This window comes from Eublepharis macularius, chromosome 3 (genome assembly GCF_028583425.1).
Source record: "Eublepharis macularius isolate TG4126 chromosome 3, MPM_Emac_v1.0, whole genome shotgun sequence".
Classification (NCBI taxonomy): Eukaryota; Metazoa; Chordata; class Lepidosauria; order Squamata; family Eublepharidae; genus Eublepharis; species Eublepharis macularius.
This window is the reverse complement of record NC_072792.1, coordinates 143,399,839-143,421,724: the sequence shown is the minus strand read 5'-3', so window position 1 is coordinate 143,421,724 and position 21,886 is coordinate 143,399,839. Positions and strand designations below refer to the sequence as shown.

The following is a 21,886-nucleotide window of genomic DNA, read 5'->3' as shown; positions in this document are numbered from 1 at the left end:
AGATAAAGAGATACAAATTAGGTAAACTGATATCTTTTATTGGACCAGTGTGGAAAAATTGTTAAGACAAGAACAGCTGGCTCATCCTGCACTGGCTAACAGTTTGGCCTATAGGACTCATCTCTCTCTGACCTCTGGGTCCTTGTTCTAAAATGAAACCTCTCTAAAGGATGCACTTACGAAAGCAGATCTTCAGCCTTCTGGAATGCCGAGAGCTACGGACTGGTTTAATGTGACGCCGGTGGCAACAGCCGTGTGACGTTGCACGCATCCAGCTTCTCATTTAAACTTCCCGCCTTTGCATGAAGAAGAATTCTTGATTTAGTTGTATGTGAGAGTTGGCTACTTCTCTGTTCCTACTAATGCAAACTGATGTGTAACTTCAGAATAACAAAAGGCAAAACCCCAATAAAAGCAAGGCCCATTGAAATCAATAAATCAGAATTAAGTTTTAAAGTGTGCAAAATAATTGTAATGGAAATTAAGTTGTTAAGTTGTACTGAAGGGTGGTATATAAATGTAATGTTATTGTTGTAGTTATACAACAATAACATTACATTTATATACCACCCTTCAGTACAACTTAACACCCTATCAGAGTGGTTAACAAAGTATATTGTTATCCCCACAACAATCACCCCGTGAGGTAAATGAGGCTGAGAGAGCTCTGAAAGTGCTGTGACTAAGCTAAGGTCACCCAGCTGGCTTCAAGCGGAGGAGTGGGGAATCAGATCCGGTTCTTCAGTATACATTTTTGTGATGAAGTGAGCTCTGACTCAGAAAACATGTAATAAGCATAAGCTTATTACATGTGGAGTCGATTACATGTGGAGAGTGCCCTCAAGTTATAGCTGACGTATGGTGACCCCTGGTGGGGTTTTCATGGCAAGAGGCTAATAGAGTGGGTATGACATTACCTGCCTCTACAACTCTGGTCTTCTCTCATCCAATTACTAACCAAGGCTGACCCTGCTTAGCTTCTGAGATTTGACAAGAACAGGCTCACCTGGGCTATCCAGGTCATGGCATGCTGATACTTACTGTTAGCCTTTAAGGTTCCCCTGGACGCCTCTTTTCTTTTGCTGCTAAAGGCTAGTACAACTAGCCATCTGGAATTATCATGTTTTCAAGTGTTTACTTAGAGACAGACTGAACTCAGCCTTGCATGTTATATAGACACACACTTCTGCAAAGTGGGTGTTTCAAAAGGCTGCCGTTGGTGCTAGTGAAAAGTTCTGACTGTGGGTAGTATTTATAACCCACTTCACAGCAGCAGAAATGATTGCAGGAAGCAGTGGAAAATCTGCGCCAAGAGTTAACAGTTGGGGCTGGAAATTTTGCAAGGGAAAGCCCTAGTCAAGCTGTCAGGAAATAGTTTGGGAGTTAAGATTTGGGTTTGCACATTCAGTTCACATTGAGGTTTTGTTACATGAAGTAATGATAAAAGGGGAAGTTTGCACACTAACCACTCATGCTGAGAGTACCCATTGTATAAACTTGCCTACCAGCAAGTACTCATTAAGTAAAGCCTATGAAATACAGGGGAGGTGTGCCTTATGTGCTTTCTGACACCTACATAGTACTTTGTAACTTTCACCCAAAGTTCACAACATACTTTAGAAAAATTAATGAACTGGCCTTGATACAGCCCAGTTCATGCCAACCCAAACTGGCTCGGAGTCGATGGTGAATTTAAAGCTCATTACAGCTAAGCATGCAGCCAAGCAGTTGTCTAACTGAGCGGCTTTGCAGCCGGATGAATGAAAAATAATGGAGAAGAGAGCAAAGGAAAAAATTACAACAATCTTCCTGCATATAAAATCAGACTTGATTACTAGATGGAGAAATTCAACAACTGCTTTGCTGTATAGCCAACTTGAACTTGCTCAAGGCCACTGTTGTGTGGTATTTTTAAATGAGTCGGACAAGTGTTCCTTTGGGAAAGTTCCAGGCAGTCTACCAGTCAGATCCAACATATATTCTGTGTTTGTAGGTAAGGAAAGAATATTGCACAAGACTAGTCTCAGCACTATGCTTCAACGTTAGCATTTCATCATCTTCATTTTCAGGGAATTCATCTCTTCTCTGTGCTCCACCATGTACAGCACTAGTATAATCCAGCAAAAGCCCCCCTATCTAAGCAGACCAGCATGTTGTCCTCTGAGCCTCAGCTGAGACTAGGGAAGGTATTTAATGTAGATGGTGCCCAGATCCTCTTGGCAGGAGGTTCAGGAGCTTCATACAGGTAAAGTTTGTATATACTTTCAGTACTGCCGACTTGCCAAATATTTTTCAAGATTTAGGGTTCAATCCATCCAGCTGTTTTGCTAGATCCTGCCCAGTTCTCCTCCTAACCATAGCCCCTACCCCACATCACTTTTGTCCATGCAGGGCCAATGATCCCCAGCATGGCATTTTCTGGTGGTCAAAAAGGATCCCTCGTTCCTTTTTCAACAGCTGAAAAGCTGGCACGATCCAACCCTGAGGCCTTTTCCTAACAAGACAGTACTTGTCTTTTTTTCTACAATAGAGTTGATCTGGGTTGACCTTTATATCCCCCTTAATGACCATGCCCATGATTTTAATTTGGATTATTGTCTCCACCATCTGTTCAAATGATCTTGCTGAGGTACCAGTCCAACCTGAGAGGGCACAACTGAAGTTAACTAAAACATAAGGCTGGGTAGAGATTATGTACCACCAACAGAAGTTCAGTCTCTCTTTTATTCCCCAGAAGACAAATAAAAAATGTTCCTTGTATTAGCTAGACTGCACATGTGGTTATAGGTGGCACGGATCAAGGCTCAGTGAGAGACTGCAAATAAAGCAAGCAACTAGCTGTGCCTTGAGTGGTGCCTGCCGCCGCCTCATCTTCCTTCCTGTTCCATCCTGCCAGACTGAAGCTGAAGAATGAAGGATGATTAGCTTTCACCAGCAGCTTAGATACTGAGGTTTCAGTCTAATAGATAGGCATTGGCCTGTATTTTACCATTTCCCCAAGCAATGTTTGAAGGTTTCCCTTCAGCCTAAGAAGGCTTCCACCACCATGTGGCTCTTCCATTGGAGGAGAGCCGCTTAAATTGAAGGAAGTCTTCTCCAACCTTAGGTAGAATACTGACCATTGTCTCTAACTGCCCAGTGTCAGCAGCCATGGCACTAACTCCTTCCATTTACCCGCTAAATGAGCTTCCTAAAACAAGATAATTTCTATGTGAGTCCGACTCTGAAATGGGTGGAAGGAACTGTGTGGGTCAACCCCTTGGGCCTAGCATGAGCCATCTGCCTGATATGGCTTGGTGTGCAAGTTATGTCCTTTTGGGAGAAGCATTTCTAGGGCCCAGTCCTGTCTTAGGGGTTAAATTGCTTATTTATTTAGATATTGCAGCTTAATTATTTAGATAATTATACCCTGCTTTTCTCCTAGGTCTGCCAGGTCCCTTTACTGTCCCAGCGGGAGGCTAGGTACCTGGCACTTACCATTCTTGTGGCTCCAGCATGCTTCTGTTGCGTGTGCAAAGTGTGTATGGGCCCACACCATGATGTCACTTCAGATGATGTCACTTCCAGGTGACATCATTGCACAGGTGCAGGAGCACATGCACACTTCACAATGGACCGATTTGGGCCTCAAATGGGCCCAATTCGACACGTTTGGGGCCCAAATCAGCCCGCTGGAAAGCATGCGTGTGTTCTCAGGCAGTGTAATGGTGTCCCTCCCAGGAGTGACATTGTCGTGCTGCCCCCAGAGTGCACCCAAGAGGCCTGTTCCCACGCTCTTCTCCCCCGCTGGCCAGGTGGCAGGGGGGTAGAGGGTGAAAGTGAGGAATCCCATTTTTTCTCCCTCTCCTCAGTTCCTCAGGGGTGAGAAATTGGTGCTGAGAGATGGTAATTCCCTACTCCAAGCGGGTAAATGAGAGGCCTAGGTGGCAATCTGAAATTTGCATAGCAATGTCATAAAGTATACCCTTTGCATTTCATGGTGTTTTAGCCCACTCTTCATCACCATTAATGCCTGCCTGCCTGCCTGCCTGTCTGTCTATATCTGCCAACTGAGGTTTCATTTGATGCATCCAATGAAGTGGGCTCAAACAGCTTATGTTTCAATAAATTTGTTCATCTTTAAGGAGCCACAAGACTCCTTGTATGCTCTGCAGGCTGTTAATGATGAAGATGAACAGAAAACTTAATAGCTTTATTTTTAACTCCTATGATTTCAAGACAATGGTTTAAACAACTGTGCCAGAGTGGGAAGGGGATGTAAGAAAGAGCCTGTTGGATCTGCTGCAGTCATCAAGAAGGGTCTGATTAGCCGGGAGGATTTTATTTCTTACTCCTGTTCAGGGTTCCAAAGTCAACCTAGTCAGCTTCTATTCTCTACCACTGACCATAGTCTGAGGCATTTCCTCTAATTGTACCACAGTTGTACAAGATGAGAACAAATCAGAATGGTGGGGGGAAACCAGCCCTAGTTCATGATCATAATTTGCCCCATTTTAATGCCTCTTTATTGTGCTGGAAGCTTGGCAGGCAGGGGACAGATACTAGTAATGGATATTCCAAATGTAGACGGGGAGGGCAATAGTAGCAAGCCTGAGACAGGAATACCAGTACTTGCAATTAAAGAGAGCCACAGAACACCAGTGTGGTGTATAGTGTGCTATAGTGGTTAAAGTGTCAGACTAGGAAAACCTGAGTTCAAATTCCTACTCATTGTACATCTCAACGGGATATTTTTGTGCCAATCTTTCTCAGCCTAATGTATCTTACAGTTGTGTTGTTGTGAGGAGAAAATGGAGAACTATGTACGCAGCCCTGAGCCCCTGTGAGGAACAGCAGGATGAAAATATACGTGACATGAAAGAGAATTAGCCTATCAAATCAGAGCAGCATAATGCATGCTCATTTCACAAAGCACATTTTATTAGCTGTCTCAGTATTTCTGGCAACCAGACTTTAAACCTCCGACAGCCTGACAGACCCATCACATGTGCTGTGAAGCTGGGAATCCCCCTCCCCTTGGGAAGACGTTTTAGAGAACTCCATCAGTCTCGATTAAGAAATGCCACGAGATCTACTGTAAGAGAGATGGATAACACCATCCCACCCTGGGCGTGCCCTTCCACTGTCATTGATGCCTCCACTAATGCGTGGAGAATGAGGTTCCTTCTTAGCTGCATTTCTATATCTGAACCCCTGAATCATGGACTCATTAATTGTTTGACAGGAGTTGCATGCTGAACTCTGGCTTTTGGTGTGCTAAAGATAGAAAGGATGCACTCTGCAAGGGCTATATTTAGTTTTGCTGCACTAATGGGAAAGGTGATGCAGAAGGACTGCAGCCCAGGAAGTGGGGCAAGGCAGCAGCAGTTGCAGCACTGTTTTTTCAGGTAGGGGCAGAAACAGCAGCATTAGAAATTTGCTTCCTGAGCTTGGTTTACAGTGCAGAGCTGAGTCTATAGGAAGATTTGCCTATTTCTGTAGATGGTTATAACATGCTGCCTATGTGAATAAACTTCTCTAAATTATGATTGGGATTCCAGTCCATAGGGAGCCAGCAACCCGTGTGCAAGAGCCTTCGGAATTTTCCATACTGCCACGAAGCTCACAGCTGCTGCAGTCAGTGTTTGTATAGAGGAATCATAAGTGTGAACCAGATGGTATGGTATAATGGTTAGAATACAGGACTAGGATCTGGGACACCCAGGTTCAAATCCTCACTGTGCCATGGAAGTTTGCTGGCTAACCTAGGCCCAGTCACATACTCTCAGCCTAACATTCCTCACAGGATAGTTGTGAGGATAAAACAGAGGGGAAGAGAATGATGTAAACCATTTTAGGTCCCCATTGGGGAGAAATGCAGAGTATAAGTGAAGTAAATAATAAATAATATAGACCACATGCATATAGGCGACAATCCCAAAGACGCTTTCATAGAATCATAGAATCACAAGGTTTGAAGGTACCTCTAGGGTCATCTAGTCCAACCCCCTGCAAAATGCAGGAAATTCCCAAATACCTCCCCCCAACTCCCCCCCCCCCCCCACAGTGACCCTTACTACATGCCCAGAAGATGGCAAAACTCCATCAGGATCCCTAGCCAAACTGGCCTGGTGAAAATTGCTACCTGACCCCAAGGTTGCGATTGACTTTACCCTGGGCACGTAACAAGGGGCCACAAGTAGACATGGGCACAAACAGAAAAACAAACAAACATGGTGTTAGTTGTTTGTTGCCATCCCTGAACAATGAACGTTGACAAACATGATCCTGTTCACGAACATGTTCATTGTTGTTCATGGGGGCCAGCAGGCTCTCCTCCAGCCATTAAGATCCCTACCGCACCACTACCAGAAACCCTACCTGAGCAGGCAGCAGGAAGTGTACCAATAATAAATAATAGCTTGGCCCCAGAGCCTGGCAGCAGCACTGGAACCTGAAGGGGTAGATCCCTATCCCACCACACACAAAGAAAAATCAAGCTCCAATGCACTCACCCTGTCTCTCTAACAGCAGCTGTCTCTCCTTGAAAGCCAGAGCTGGGAGCCCCCCTCCCCCTTGGTCTTTTCCTCTTGTAACAAATTTAGAGCTCCAGTCCACACTTGGAAGGAAGACCTGCCTATCAAGCTAAATTGGGGTTAGATTGGGGTTTCCAGGGCAACAGCAGGAGTTCAGACAGAGTTCAGATAATCCCTGCCTAAGTTGCCAAGTGGATTTATTGCAGGTACGAGACTGTCTGGCTTGACAAACAGCAACAGACAGCAACGAATGAGGCTTGCAATGACCACCTGTTCATTTAGAATGGGGCCTCACGAACAGCTTGTTCGCGAACAGCAGATGGGACTGTTCATGGCTTTTTTTTGTTCGTATTGCTGTTCATGCCCATCTCTAGTCACAAGAACTAAGCATTGATGTAACCCTTCCTACTTTCCCTTTCATGATCTGCCTAGGTTCACAGAATAAGCATTGCTGTCAGATGGCCATTTAACCTCTTCTTAAAAACTTCCAAAGAAAGAGAACTCACCAGCTCCCGAGGAAGCCTGTTCCACCGAGGGACTGCTCTAACTGTCAGGAAGTTCTTTCTAATGTTTAGCCAAAAACTCTTTTTGATTTAATTTCAACCCGTGGGTTGATCTTGGTCTCCAGACACTTCACCATCTTCGTTACCACCCTCTGGACATGTTCCAGCTTGCCTATATCTTTCTAAAAATGTGGTGCCCAAAACTAAACACAGTACTCTAAGTGAGGTCTAACCAGAGCAGAGTAGAGTGATACCATCACTTCACTGGCTCTTAGTAATCACAGCCATCCTTTCTAAATGTTCAAGGACTGATTGTTTGATGATGTGTCCTAAATCCTAATCTGATGTTCTAACCATTATACCATAATGCTTATTTTGTGAAGATGGCCTAAATGATTCTACCCATATTGCGTTGGAGGATGCCATTGAGGATGAGGGCTAATGGCTATGGTATGCTAATAGCAAAGTTATGCTACTGGATAATGGCTAATGGCTAATGGCTAAATCTCTTCGTGACATCATGGCAGCTACATTTTCAGTTTAGTACAGTAAAAATGTATCAATAATACATTTCCTGCACTAACCCCAGTTCCATCTCTGACCAACTCCCTGACACTGACTCCCTTTCCTGACTTCCACTAAATAGCATCTTTATAGATGGAAACTGAACGTAATAAATTATGTCTTTGTCTAGATGAAAGATTTGATCCAGGCATACAAGTGTGGCATTTTATTCACTGAGTCACACCAACTGTTTTATCTGTGTAATATATCAAAAAGTTAAGTGACTGTGATTTTCAAGGACACAATACAGAAAAAGTTCCACTAATTTCAATAAGGAATGCATGAACAGTATCCTACCTGAGGAAGTCTTACATACAAAGCCTGCCAATAGAAGAGCCACTTAAGTTGGAGGAAGACTCCTAACAGTACAATCCTAAGCAAAGTTACTCCAGTCTAAGGCTATTGATTTCAGTGGACTTAGACTGGAGTAACTGTGCTTAGGATTGCAGTGTACATCTGGAAGAGGGCTTCAGTCTTTGCTTAGTGGTAGGACATGGGTCTTTCTTGTAGATGAATTGCAGCACAAAGCCTTTTACTGGGCCTTCTAATTCTAATACTCTGTCAGTCAGTTTTGATAATTGCATTTGCTGCTGTATCACAATCCTAGTATTTGAATATTTTGGCATCTTTCATCTTTGTTAAGAACAAATCTAACCTCACTTACAGTGTCCTCTGCAAAGTGATATCTGGATAACCATGAACTCAAAGTTAGCAGGTATGCCAGATATGTTTTTTTTAAAAAAAACAGTATGGACTTAATTTGCTTTATTTTATTAAAGGCTTATAAGGTAACATCTGAAAGGTTCAACTAAATATAGTAATGATATTTATCCTATATTACTTGGAAAAACCAAGATTCTTTTTATTTTTCAGAATCAAATCTGGGATGCCATTCTAGAAATATAAAAGACCTTCCCATTTCCACTTAGCAGAAACTTGTCATTCTATGAAATTATTTATTTTCTTATTTATATCCCACTTCTCCCAATGGAGACACAAGGTGGCTTACAACATTCTCGCCTTCTCCATTTGGTGTAGAGCCAGTTTTGCGTAATGGCTAAGGCTGGTGGGACTCCAATCTAGAGAGCCAGGTTTGATTCCCCACTCCTCTGCTTGAAGCCAGCTGGGAGATCTTCTGTCAGTCACAGCTCTTCCAGAGCTCTCAGCCCCATCCCTCTCACAAGGTGATTGTTGTGGGGATAATAATAATAACATACTTTGTAAACCACTCTGAATGGGTGTTAAGTTGTCCTGAAGAGTGGTATATAAATCAAATATTATTATTCATCCTCATAACAACCCTGCAAGGCAGAGTGTGTGGCTGGCCCAAGGTCACTCAGGAAGTTTCTGTGCACTGAGTGGAGACATAAACACTCAAACCACTGCACCAAGACAGCTGTGTTGGTCCAAAGCAAAACCCCAAAACAACATTGTTCTGTTGGTACACAAACATAGAAGAAAACAAACACCACATCATAGCCTAGAAAGAGTTGCAGATGCAAATTCCTCTTGTACTTGGTAAGTAAGTAGCTATGTGCCCTCTGGTGGTTAAAAAAAACCCCTCACTTTGCCCCCTTATTTTGATCTTTGCCAGTTTGATCACAGCCCTCTTTTTTTAGGACTTTGGCCTCCCTGGCCTTGTTTCTCTGTGCCTTCGACTCCACAGAAGGGAGAAATCTTTTAATCCTCGGCTTCCTGCCTTTCGAAAGCCTTACCCCCAATACATCAATGCTGTGTGAGTAGACATCTCAAAATAGGAAGTTTCTTTCTTGCAGGTTTGGGTTAATTGCTAATAATTGCACTTTGTAGTCCTTGGCAAACAAAACTATTTTATTTTTAGGGTCAGCTTAGTGGTAGGCATTCTGGTTTGACAAAACCCAGGCTGTTACCCTCTAACTTTGAAGCAAAGGACATCTAATAATCATTGGTTAGCCAGAAACATTAACTAATGTGTCTTTTTTTTTACAGCGAGAGAGTGTGTGTGTGTTTTGCAACCCAAGGACGTTCTCATTCTCTCTCTCTCTCTCTCTCTTTCTGCAAAAGACCTGGAAAAAATGCAAAGCGTGGTTATTGCAGTGAAGCATTACTAATGGTCTAAAGAGCTTAAGTATTAATTGCACTAACGAATAGAAAAGAGCAAGCACAGAACACCCAGGCAAAGTGCAACTGATAGCTGCAAGACTGAGACAAAGTCAGCTCTGAACCATGAGTATTTCAGCTCCTTGTGTAATTGTTTTATGTAAGCAGTTAATCAGGCTACCACTCTCAGGATGACAGAATGTCAGGTGCTGTATTTAGTGGTCCTTTGAGAATTCTGAGGGCCAAGCTACACATGACGAATGACACTTGAACGGCAAGTGTATTTTTCCCTGTTCACTTGCCCTCTACTCAATCCACTTGCCGTTCAAGTGTCATTCGTCATGTGTAGCTTGGCCCTGAGTCTCGGGTCTTCCTGGAACCAGTGACCTCTCACCAGGAATTCCTGCCCCTTATGGAGAAACTATCTACAGATGCTCAGAAATACTCTTAAATTGTATGTTTTAGGGCAGTGAAACATGCTTCACCTGTCCTTGTTCACCAGAGACTATTTCCATTTTACAGCTCAGATACTTTTCTTCTTACACCTTTGCTGCTTGATCCTAACCAATAAGAGATCACATAATGAGTCTGATATTACCATGGCACAATTCAGGTGCACAGATGAAGTTATCCAGTTGCCCTGTGAACAGAGGGAGGAGGGAAATGTCCCCACTGTTGAGGCAACCAGATGATTCTGCTGCACTGTGGTGGTGGTTTCATCACACAGCTAAACTGGATGGCTAGGTACTAGATGTTGGTGAGTTGTCTTGGCAATAGGGATTTATTTCCTTTGCCACCTGACATCCATATCACAAATGAGTGGATACTTCTGCACTCTTTCTCAGTGCCCTATAAAAGATTGCGGCAGGGTATAACATGTGTGTGTGTTTCTCTGAGTCCAAAGGCATCGTTGAAATGACCCATCATTTTGGCTCAGTACAGTTGTAAACATTCTCAGGAAATAGCTATGGTCAATTTATACTTCTTGCTGTAGAAACCAGTGCAAGATGTGCTATATCAGAGTAAATGAAGTCAGTGTCTAGCAGGCAAAGAAGAAACTTCAGCAATATGGAAAGTAGTGACTGGTGTGAGCATAGGGGTGTTACAGAGTGTTCAGTTTCCTTCTGTGAAATGTTGAAAGGTATACTGAAAATAACTATCAGAACTGATAGAGTGTTCTTCATGAAATTAAGGCCTGTTCATTCTTTCACACACACGCACTCTCTCTCTAACTTGGTTTTAAGATAGCTAATATTAATTTCAGATGAATGGGCCCCTGAACAGGTCTCTCAAATGTTCTATGTTTGAACCGTACCAATTGATTGTAAGAGCCAGGGCTTTTTTTCAGCTGGAACGCAGTGGAACGGAGTTCCGGAACCTCTTGAAAATGGTCACATGGCTGGTGGCCCCGCCCCCTGATCTCCAGACAGAGGGGAGTTTAGATTGCCCTCCGCGCCGCTAAGTGGTGCGGAGGGCAATCTAAACTCCCGTCTGTCTGGAGATCAGGGGGTGGGGCCACCAGCCATGTGACCATTGTCTCCGAGGGCAAGCCACTGAGTTCCACCACCTCTTTTCCTAGAAAAAACCCTGGTAACAGCTGATCTGAAAGTCAAACTCACTTTAAAAAGGCCTCTTCTCTTATAGAAAACAATGCAGTAATACCCTATGAAGCTGTTGGTAATACCCTATGCAGTAATACCCTATGAAGCTGTAAGGTTCAAATCATTGTGTTTGAATATCTTCAAGTTAAAAGGTTTTTGACCTTTATGGTAACAAGAAGGGAAGGTCTTAAACAATAATCTGAGTTGAAAAAGATCTTAGTTAATGGTGAAAAACATCTAATATCACACATATATTATTTAATTTTTGGAATTAGAGGTTGAGGTATGAACTTTAAAAATAAATGGGAGACTGTGTTGAACCATCCAATTTCTGGGCAAGGCTGGAAATTTATCCTCTCTACTGGGACAAAATTTTCAATTTGGCTTTAATTTAGGGAAAATATTTTCAAAATGATATCTTGCCCAATAAGCGTGCGAAGATTCTCCAGTCTTGTCTTAAATAGATGCTGATACTGCAAACAATCATATGTGGTGGCTTTGTCTGTGTGATGTAACTTATTGGGCAAAAATAGCTAGTTGTTTAAATAGTTTAGGAACTTCCATACCATTATTCAAATATTTTTGTTGAACAACCTTTTTAATATTACAAAGATACTCCATGTTATTATTTTACACTTTGTGACAATTGCTAGATTGGTTTTTGCCAGGCACTGGAAGAAAGATTCTTGGGCTTATATTAAAGATTGGCTTAATAAAATTAGAGAAACTTTTATTTTGATTAAGTTAATGTTTTTACAGAGAGGAAAAAACTTGGAACAAATTGAACCATTGTGGAATCTTTGTATATTTCAGTTTGAATGTGATTTGTGGAACTCATACCACATGATTTGTAGAATTATTATTTCATTTATTGTTCAATGGTTAATGTTTATTTGTATGTTTTGCATGTTTGTTAAAAAAATCATTTTTTTTAAAAAAAGGCCTCTTCTCACAACTTATTTCAACACATGCCAGAAAAGAAAATCTTGCTGTCGTTTAGGATGATTTGCCATACAATGGGTCCACACAATTGGCTCACCATCAGTGGTGGTCTTCTTGTGACTACTGCCCATGAGAGGAAAAGGCCCTTTGGTCTGCATGGTTCACAAAGCAGCTCACATAATTCTCCTCTCTTCCATTTTATCCTCACAACAACCACCCTGTGAGGAAGGTTAGGCTGAGTGAGTGTGACTGATTCAAGTCACCAAGCGAGTTTTCATGGCAACAGGGGGATTGGAACCTGAATCTCCCAAATCCAGCTTCAACACTCTAAGCACTACACATACGACAATGAGTCTTCACATAGGTTTCACATTAATTTCCATATACGATTGCCTTCCATGACAGAATTTTAATGGAAAACAGCCATTTAACACAGCATATCTTTGGTTTCAGTTTCTTCTGTTCTAAAAGCATGCTCTAGTTGGTTAGGCATGTACAGTTCAGGTTGAATCATGCCTTATTCATGGGTGAACTAGGGATGGTGACAGGTTCACTATGGTAAGTGGAACTTAGAGCAAATTCATTTCTTGTTTTTCAAACACTGAAAATGTGTATTACGTGTAGATGTTTCTGTGCTGCTCATGGTATGATTTCCTTCCACTTTAAAAGGAATTTAGCCTGCTTGACCTGGCTAGAACTGACTCTCATTTGTGACTGTGCATAGGTATGCACCCTCTCATAAGCACTTGTAGTAAATAAAGCTCACTGCTGACAGGCAGATCCTTAGGTGCTTCTTTTAATATCTTGTGTGCTAACCTGGGAAGAAGAGGATTTACTTGTCCTCTGTGCTGAAATTCAATTTCCTTGTAGACTAACTCTGGGAGTTATTTTTTGTCTAAAGATGTTATCCTGACACTGTAGCAGGCACGCACTGCACAGAAGTAACCATTTATTTTCTGGCTCATTAGTTTCCTGTCCGGTCTCAACTAACCTCAGAGTGCTCGGAACCTCAGAGGCCTAATTCTGGGGCAGATTGTCTAGGTGTTGGACTTCGGCATCTTACTCTTGTTTGAACTCGATGTCCTTTTTCTCCTTCCTTCAAAGAAAGGACTTGAAATAAGGTCAAGGCAACTGGTTTGAAGGCAGATGGAACTAGTGAGGCATGTCCAGGGTGCTTGCACGTAAAAGTCAGCAATTCTAAGGCCAGAAAGGACTGTGATGCATTGCTGGATCATACAAGGGGTTATATTCCCAGCTACTTCTGAATGACACGTGGATGGCATGCTAAAATGAAGCACCTCATTTTCTTGCTGTGCCTTCCATGTTGGAACTTTCAAAAAACTAGGAATGAAACGGAACCGATTATCTATCTATTTATAATCCAGTTTCTTATATCACATTGTGAAAAAGATAGTTTGGAGACTATGACCCAAACTACACATTACATCTACCACATGACTGCCACAGGAACTTGCAGCCATAGAATAATGGGAATTCAAATCAGAAGTTCCACAGGGGATGGATTCAGATTGGGACAATGATGCAAGGGAAGGAGATGTTCTTGCTTTAACCGCCCCCCCCCCCCCGCAACTGCCATTTCCTGACCTGAAATGATCTCTGGGTCATTAATTGCCTTATCATGTGGAAGTGTGTGTCATGCACTGAATTCGTACATGTGCAACCCACACAGGGAAAATAATTACTCCAGGGCTGTTTCTGATTGGGAAAATGGTGTGGGGAGGGAAGGCAAGAATGAGGAGGAGACAGGGAGATGTGAGTTCAAGTTCCAATTTTTTCAGGGAGCTGAGAGGTTGACTACAAGCCAGTAACATTCTCTCAGCCTAGACTCAGTCACATTCTTCCAACCTCAAAGGGTTGTTGTGAGTATTAAAATGGGGAAGTAAAAAAGAGTCCAGTAGCACCTTTAAGACTAACCAATTTTATTGTAGCATAAGCTTTCGAGAATCACGTTCTCTTTGTCAGATGCATGGAGGGCAGAAGGAAACTGGTCAAATATAGAGGAGGAGAGGGGAAGGGAGGTGGATCTATGAAAATGGGGAAGAGGTCACATACACTACACTGAGCTCCTTGGAGGAAAGAGGGGGGGGATAAAGAAATTAAATTGAAATGCACACTTTTGTGCTTATCTGTAAAACATTAATTAACAAAAGAAACTTATCTGTAAGAGCCAGGCAAAACTTATAATGTTAAAAAGGAAGACAAACACTATATCCATCTTGTTGGTATGAGGAGAAATTGCAATACTTATTGGGGTAAATAAGCACTGAGCACCTCAGAGGATACAAATGTAATAAAAATATCTTTTCCTCATTTGGAAACCTAGTGAAGGCAAAGTTTAGGGAGGGGAGGGATCTCAGCGAGGTATAATGCCATACAGTCCACCCTGCAAAACAGCCCTTTTCTTCAGGGGACCTGATCTCTGGGGATCAGCTGTAATTCTGTGAGATCTCCAGGGGGCACCTGAAGGTTTGCACCCCTAGATGGTAGTGAGTGGCACTGAGAAAAGGGCAGGAACAGAGGAACTGGGGAGAGGTCATAGCTCAGTGGAAGAGCATCTGCGTGGCATACAGAAGGTCCCAGGTTCAATCCCCACTGTCTCCAGTTAAAAGGATCAGGTTGTAGGTGATGCAAAAGATTTCTGCCTGAGATCCTCAAGAACCACTGCCAGTCTGAGTTGACTATACTGATTTTGATGGACCAGTGGTCACATGTTCAGCTGCCCATCCTTTCCCACACCTGTCACCTCAGCCATCAGTTGGCCATACACTCAACAGTCCAATAACCACTTTGTCATTGTGATGCCCTCATTCTTTTCAGTGGAGCTGGTACAAAGTAATTCTCTGTGGATTCTGTATAGGATACAGAAGTACAGATCAAAGTCAATGTAAAATTAGATTTATTTAATGCATTGTGAAAGCAGTTTTTTGTTGTAAAACCAACAACTAAATGCAAAGCTGAAACATGCACAGATTCTTATCAATTCCTTCCAACTATACTTAGTATTGATACATTTCTTCCTTTCAAACAAGGCACTGAAAATTGCATTGGAATATCTCACTCATCCCATCTAAAGGTGACGTGATCAATCAGTGTTAGGCACACTCTGCTGTTGGAAGGATCCTCTTAAGTTAGCAGGATGCCCTTTACACTGACGGAACATGCCACCAGCTGAGCGAAGTGGGAGGATCCAACAATCATCTTTTTTTGGATATTCACTTAAATTCCTTTTTACTTTGTATAGAATTTACTGTCATATTTCCTGTAAGCAGAAAGTTAAGAAGTCCATTAACTTATTTTTTAAAAACAGATGACAATTGTAGCTTAAACACAGCAGAAAGGTTAAGGGAACATTGACCCTTTTCGCACTTACGGTTTAAACCGCCATTTATGAGCATTCACCCCGATCGCAGTGGCTTCGGCATTGCACCTGTTCATTTCACACTGTCCACTGCAATTTCGATTTGGTGTCTGTGCTTCATTTCAAAACCTCGGTGCAATTTTGGGCTTTTGGGGCCTTGCAATTCATGTCACACTTTTTTAAAAAAAATTCAGCATGCGTAGTAACGTTGCAATGTTGGAACCCTTCCCCCCTTTTTGCTGATTGGGCTGTCCCCTGCCCACCGGAGAGGCAATTGGTGGCAGAGTTCTGGGGGAAAACATGTACCACTCTCATTTTTTTAAATCAAGCCAGGAAAGGGTTAAAATGCTGCCGATTAATCTCCTCCCAGGAAGCAGAGGCGTGTTTCCAAAGGGCTGTGCAAAATGCTTGGGTTTTTCCCCCCTCTTTGGCAAAGTCTGAAACATGCCTGGGAGGGAGGGAAAAGCAGCCATTTAATCCTTTCCTGGCTTTTAAAGCCAGGAAGAAAGTGCAGGAACATTACAACGTTGCAACCCATTCTTGTCTTTAAAAAAAAAAAATAATGTGTGTGCATACCCTAAGGGAGGAAGGAGAAAGCAGCTATTTAACACTTTCCTTGATTTTAAAGCTAGCAGGGAATTAGCAGCAAGCTTAGGAATCATTCCTGGCTTTTGAAAAAAAATAAAACAGCATGCATACCGGGAGGAAGGAAACCAACGAAGAAGCAGCCTTATGACCCTCAGCTCGCTTTACTAAAAAAAATGGTGGACAAGGAGTTCAGAGAGCTGAGGAGGGTGGGAGTGGTTAATTCTGCACAAACCAATCAGCTCCCAGGGAAAAGGAGAGGGGGGGGGGGAGAGAAGCAAAAAGGAGGCAAAAGTGTTCACATTAGCAAAATGCGGGCCAGCTGCCAGTTGGCAGCGAACTTAAAAAAACATCGGGGTATGTCCGCAGGGGGAAAAATCGGGGATACAGCGGACAAAAAGCGGGACTGAATCCCATGACTGCTTTTAAGTGTGAAAACCTTGCAAACATGGGATGTGGAACAGGTACAAACGCGCTCTAAAAACCGAGTGCGAAATGTACCATTGTGGAAGAACAATACATGGCAATAAGAGACAGAATTATGTTCTTAGTGATCTTGTGTCAAACAAGGAGTAGATAAATAAATTGTGGCTTTGAAGTACAGGTAGCTACTGCATTCTGTGTACAAGAATAAAATATTTGGAAAATATTTCATGTCAATGGCTGGTCCTAATAAAAGGAATGACATACAATTTATCCTTGTTTTGGGATTTTGTGTGGACCAATATGGCAGTACAACTTTTTTTCATTCTACATATCCAGATAACTGACAAATAGAAATATCACCCATGTTATTAACCAGAGCTCAGAGTTCCAGCACACTGGCCAATGAGCCTTTGATTTCTTTATGAACTTTTCTTTAAGAGTGTATTTGTGTAATTGATTATACATGCTATAGTCCAATCAAAAATTTAAGTCCCAAACTCCTTAGGTTTGGACCATATAGCCCCATCCTGCTAATGGAAGAGATTTCCACTAGTTTGAGGAGTCTTACGCCAATGAGCGAAACTTCCATTGGCAGAAAGTTTTACTGAAAGTAGAAAGGAGTTACAGGCTCTAACCCATAGTCTGTCAATTCCTTTAGCAGCTGTGAAATCACAATATCCTAGAATCCTACCTCCCAATTCTATGACTTGAACACAAAACTACTGTGGGTTCCAAGGTTCCTTCCATTCAAAATTTATGTTCACATATTCATCATTTCTACTGTAACCAAAGAATGACTTCAGCAAATCTTACAGTACAACAAGAACACACTAGATTAAGCTGCTGGAGGACACTGTCAACTAGAGATAAGACTATGCTAAAGTATAAGTAGAGACGCTTAATAAATACACCCAAGAGAGCACAGTTACACTTGAATATATCATAGGAGTCAGGGGTGGAAATAACACATTTCTACCTGGTACTCCCTCTTTTGGGAAGGGGCACAACACAGAAGGTGGGAGGTACCACTCTGCCCACTTTTAACCAATATTCAGTTACTTTCACCCCATCAAAGGAGCTTTTTCAAATGAAATAAAGAATCCCCCGTCCGCAAGTGAATAAGAACAAAGGCAGCACTAAATGGCCATAAATCAGTCAGCTCTGTCTTAATGAAGTCCATTGAAAATATAATAGTTCAGAAACTTTATTTTCAATCAACGGTTATCAAGAATTATGAGTGGCTATTGATGGGTGGACATCTGTTCAGCTAGTCCTGGGCTTAGGTCTAGATGCAGTTTTCGGTTTCCTGGGTGTTTTAGGCATTGTTCTTCTGTTCAATTTCTTCACGGTATTCTGCACCCACTGGAGATTGTGTGGCACACAGATTCGGACTCCATTTTTAATTATAAGTCTACAAGAGGAGAAGAGGCAAGTCACCATGTTTATCCTTTGTTTAGCTTAAAGAAGTTCTGCACAAAATAGGAAGCATGCTGAGCTATTTTTAAAGTCTTGCAGGCATTTGATAGGATAGTATGTCTAATTCAGAACACATGACACACACACACACACCCAAAGCAGAGCAAACTCCTTTGAATCTTTACTGATCCCCACACCAAAAGGAGCTGTCTGCATCTCCATATCAAAGGAGTTGTTTACATCCCCCCTCTCCTCCTTCCCCCCTTCCCCCCCTCTCCTCCTCTATATTTGGCCAGTTTCCTTCTGCCTCCATGCATCTGACGAAGAGAACGTGATTCTCGAAAGCTTATGCTACAATAAAATTGGTTAGTCTTAAAGGTGCTACTGGACTCTTTTTGATTTTGCTGCTACAGACTAACACGGCTAACTCCTCTGGATCCCTTCCCAGTGGCAGCCAAATCCCCTCCCCCACACCATATCACAGCACTATATAAAACCCCAGCCTCAATGGCCCACGGTTGATTAGATAGGGCGTGCAGCATGGGACTCCGTCTCAGAGGTCCCTGCTGTGCACACTTAGAGTACACAGCACATCAGTGGTGGGAGAGGAGCAGAGAGGGAAGGAGAATTGCCAAGGGAACACTTAGCACTAACCCCAAAATGGGAGAGAAAAGTCCAGGACGTGTGTCTAACATGTTTCATTTCTGATCCCTAACAGGTACCCCATCACTGGAGCCTCAGCTTGAAGGGGCAGCTACACATTGGCAGGTAGGCAGAAATCTAGCTGTTCCAGCACAGGAGTTGGCACCTGCCTCCCTCGTTCCCCTTACATGAGCCCAGGCTCCTACATCCTTGTGTGTGTGTACAGGGACGGGCAGGCCAAGCCAGTTGCTCCCAGTACCATACCCCATGTCATGCAAGGAGCATACTCCTGGGGACATGTTGGTCTTTCTGGTGCCACTGAACTTCTGTTTTGTTCAGCTGAAAAACATAGCAGGGGCTCAGTGGCATGCTAATAGGTGGCCCCACAAATAGGTCCCCACCATCTTCCCTCACAAACAAACCACAGAGAGAGAGAGAGAGAGAGAGAGAGAGCTGCTGTGTGCAGCTCATTTGGGGAATGTGCTGATGAGTGGTCCAAGAGTGTATAGCTGCTGTGGCATGGGGAGTCTCTGGGTCCCACAACTCTTCCACAGCACTGCTGGGATCTGATAAGCCATGTAGCTTAGAAGTATGGGAAAAGAGGACCTAGGATGTAAGCAAGCAAGCTAGTGGCATGGCTGCAGCGAGGTATATATGGAGGAGTATCTCACCCAAAAAGAAGGATCTCCAGGGTTACCCATCATCTGGGCCATCCACTCCCCCCTTTTACAAGTAGTTGAGGCAAATATCAGCTCCAAGACTCTTGCTTGCCTCTCGCCTTTCCCCAGGTGGGGATCAGACCAGGACCCCTGGCTGTGCTACCCCACTGTCTTTCCACTGAGCCATGCCTGTCTGTGCAATGGTCTCTGCCATCCCCATGTGACTGCTGGTGGTGTCAGGGCTGCTGTAGTGTGCCTAATGCCTGCTGGCACGACTCCTTAGAACCTCTTCTCTTGGCCTAGTGGTTAGGATGCTATTCTTGGATTGGGGGCTGTGGGTTTGCACCTGGTCCCAGTCTGATCATTCTTGTCATCCGCCACTTTTGCATCTGCAGGTTAGAACTGACCAGACTGTGGCTCAGATAGTTTGGAGGAGCTCTGTCTTGAGTGTGGTGTCCCTAATTTAATTCCTTAGTTGGGCAGCCAAATGAAGTGAAAAGAAAGACTTCATACTAAACAAGATAACACTTCTTCCACTAACTACGTTCTGTGCTTTTGTTGTGTGTCATTACCAGTTCTGAGAGTATTATATTATGTCACTTGCACTCCAGTTCAGGCTTTTGTTTCAACATTAGTCCATCACTTGAGGACTGTATTTGGATAGATTTTTAAAAATCAGAACTAGGTTTTATTGTTTATCAAAAACTACCATGGTGTTGGTTACTTCTAATGGCATCCCATGAATGCTACCTGTTTATGGGTACCCAACCCTGGCTTGGTGCAGTTAGTGCTGCCATGCCTCATTTTTTCAATGCCTGCACAACTCCTGTGGCAACAGGTGTTAATTCTCACTCATTTCTCTCCAAGCTGTACTGCAGTTAGACTTTTGTTGATGCCGCCCAGCACCAATGCAACCTCCTCCTTCAGCTCCTCTGGAAATAACAGCCTATAAGAAGTGAGATGGAGGAACCTCTCTTCATTGGTAGATGTCTCACGGTACTTGACAAATTTTCGTACCTGTATTACAGTAACTTGCAGTATCCTTGCCAACCTAGTTACGGCCTCACCAGTCATACAACTAATCCTATTTAACTAACAAAACCCTTCCATGGGTGAAATAAAGTCCCATCACAGCCCATCATATGGAACCCACCAAAATTCTGGCTAAGCCTCTAAGAGTGATCAGCTAATTCCATACTTCCACATCCAGAGGTGGGAGCAAGTGGAAATGCCAAGCCAGGCCTGGCTACCATAGGTGGAACCTCCAAAAATACAGCCCTGTTATCCTTCCACCATTGGCCAGAGTACACGAAGTGCTCAGTGGCTAGATGATGTGCCTCAACCTTTCTTCAAGGAAGGTGTGGGCAAAACCATCCTAGGCTATTATTCAGAGCAGAGAGTATAATTGTAAGACACAGACATTACCAATCTAGCAGGTGTTTTGCTTTACTTGTAGGCTACACTTACATCACAGCTTTAACTGGTCTCTCCTGCACTTCATAAGCAGAGATTCCTTGGATGTTTATTTTTCTGGTGTGTAATTCTATACAGGAGTCCAGTGGCAGCATCTGAGAACCAACACTGCCTAAAAAGCAAGCAATATGCAATATGATTAGGTGATATGAAGTATTAACCGTGGGATGGTTTTTTGTTGTTGTTAGAACACATGCAATTCTTACTCATCTAGTGTTAACTACCTCAGGGGCACCTAGAGCTCTTCCAGAATTAACTCATCTCCATAATTCAGACATCAATTCCTCCAGAAGAAATGGCAGCTTCAAAGGGCAGATGTATGGTATATCCTAGAGTCTAAAACCATTGCATCCACACTGAGATCCCTCCTCAAACTCCAGCTTCCCCAGGTATTACCTCCAAATCTCCAAGAATTTCTTAAGCCAGAGCTGGCAGCCCTATCTACAAGGTGTGTTCCCAAACTCCTTTCCTGCTTTTTATAGTGCAATAGTACAATAAATATAGTGCAATAAATCACTTGTTGCAGGGTTCTAGACTTCTTTCCTCGAGGCTACTCTTCATCTCCAAGAATACTCTATTTTCCAGCATGAACAATTGCCTCAATCCAGATAAGGGAGGCAGCTGCGCAGAAATAGGCTTCTCTGCACCTATCCCTAATGGGATGAGGAACTACTTGCATGTGTGTAAACAGACACAGTATGGTCATAGATCCAGAGGAGTTAGCTGTGTTAGTCTGCTGTAGTAGCAAAATAGTAAAGAGTCCAGTAACACCTTTAAAACTAACCAACTTTATTGTAGCATAAGTTTTCAAGAGCCACAGTTCTCTTCGTCAGAGAGAGCTGTGGTTATTTATTTTATTTATTTATTTTCTTTGGATTTCTATTCCATCCTCCCCACGAAGGGCTCAGGGTGGATTCTCGAAAACTTATGCTACAATAAAGTTAGTTAGTCTTAAAGGCGCTACTGGACTCTTTACAGTATGGTCAGTTCATGCCCTTATCTAGTGCTATGCAAGTGTACCTGTTACAGAAAACTGAACCCAACATTAATTAGGTGTTCAGGAGGGTTGGATTTATTTCTCCTGTTCCCTCTAGCCTGCCTT

At 42.9% G+C, this 21,886-nt stretch overlaps 1 long non-coding RNA gene across 1 annotated transcript; it reads left to right on the top strand.

Moving 5' to 3' along the window:
• Positions 1–9,235: 9,235 nt before the first annotated feature.
• Positions 9,236–20,286, top strand: LOC129325958 (uncharacterized). Its single transcript, XR_008596682.1, has 3 exons — positions 9,236–9,317; positions 18,729–18,778; positions 20,179–20,286. It is a non-coding gene; the product is annotated as an uncharacterized LOC129325958 (long non-coding RNA).
• The last annotated feature ends 1,600 nt before the right edge of the window (positions 20,287–21,886 follow it).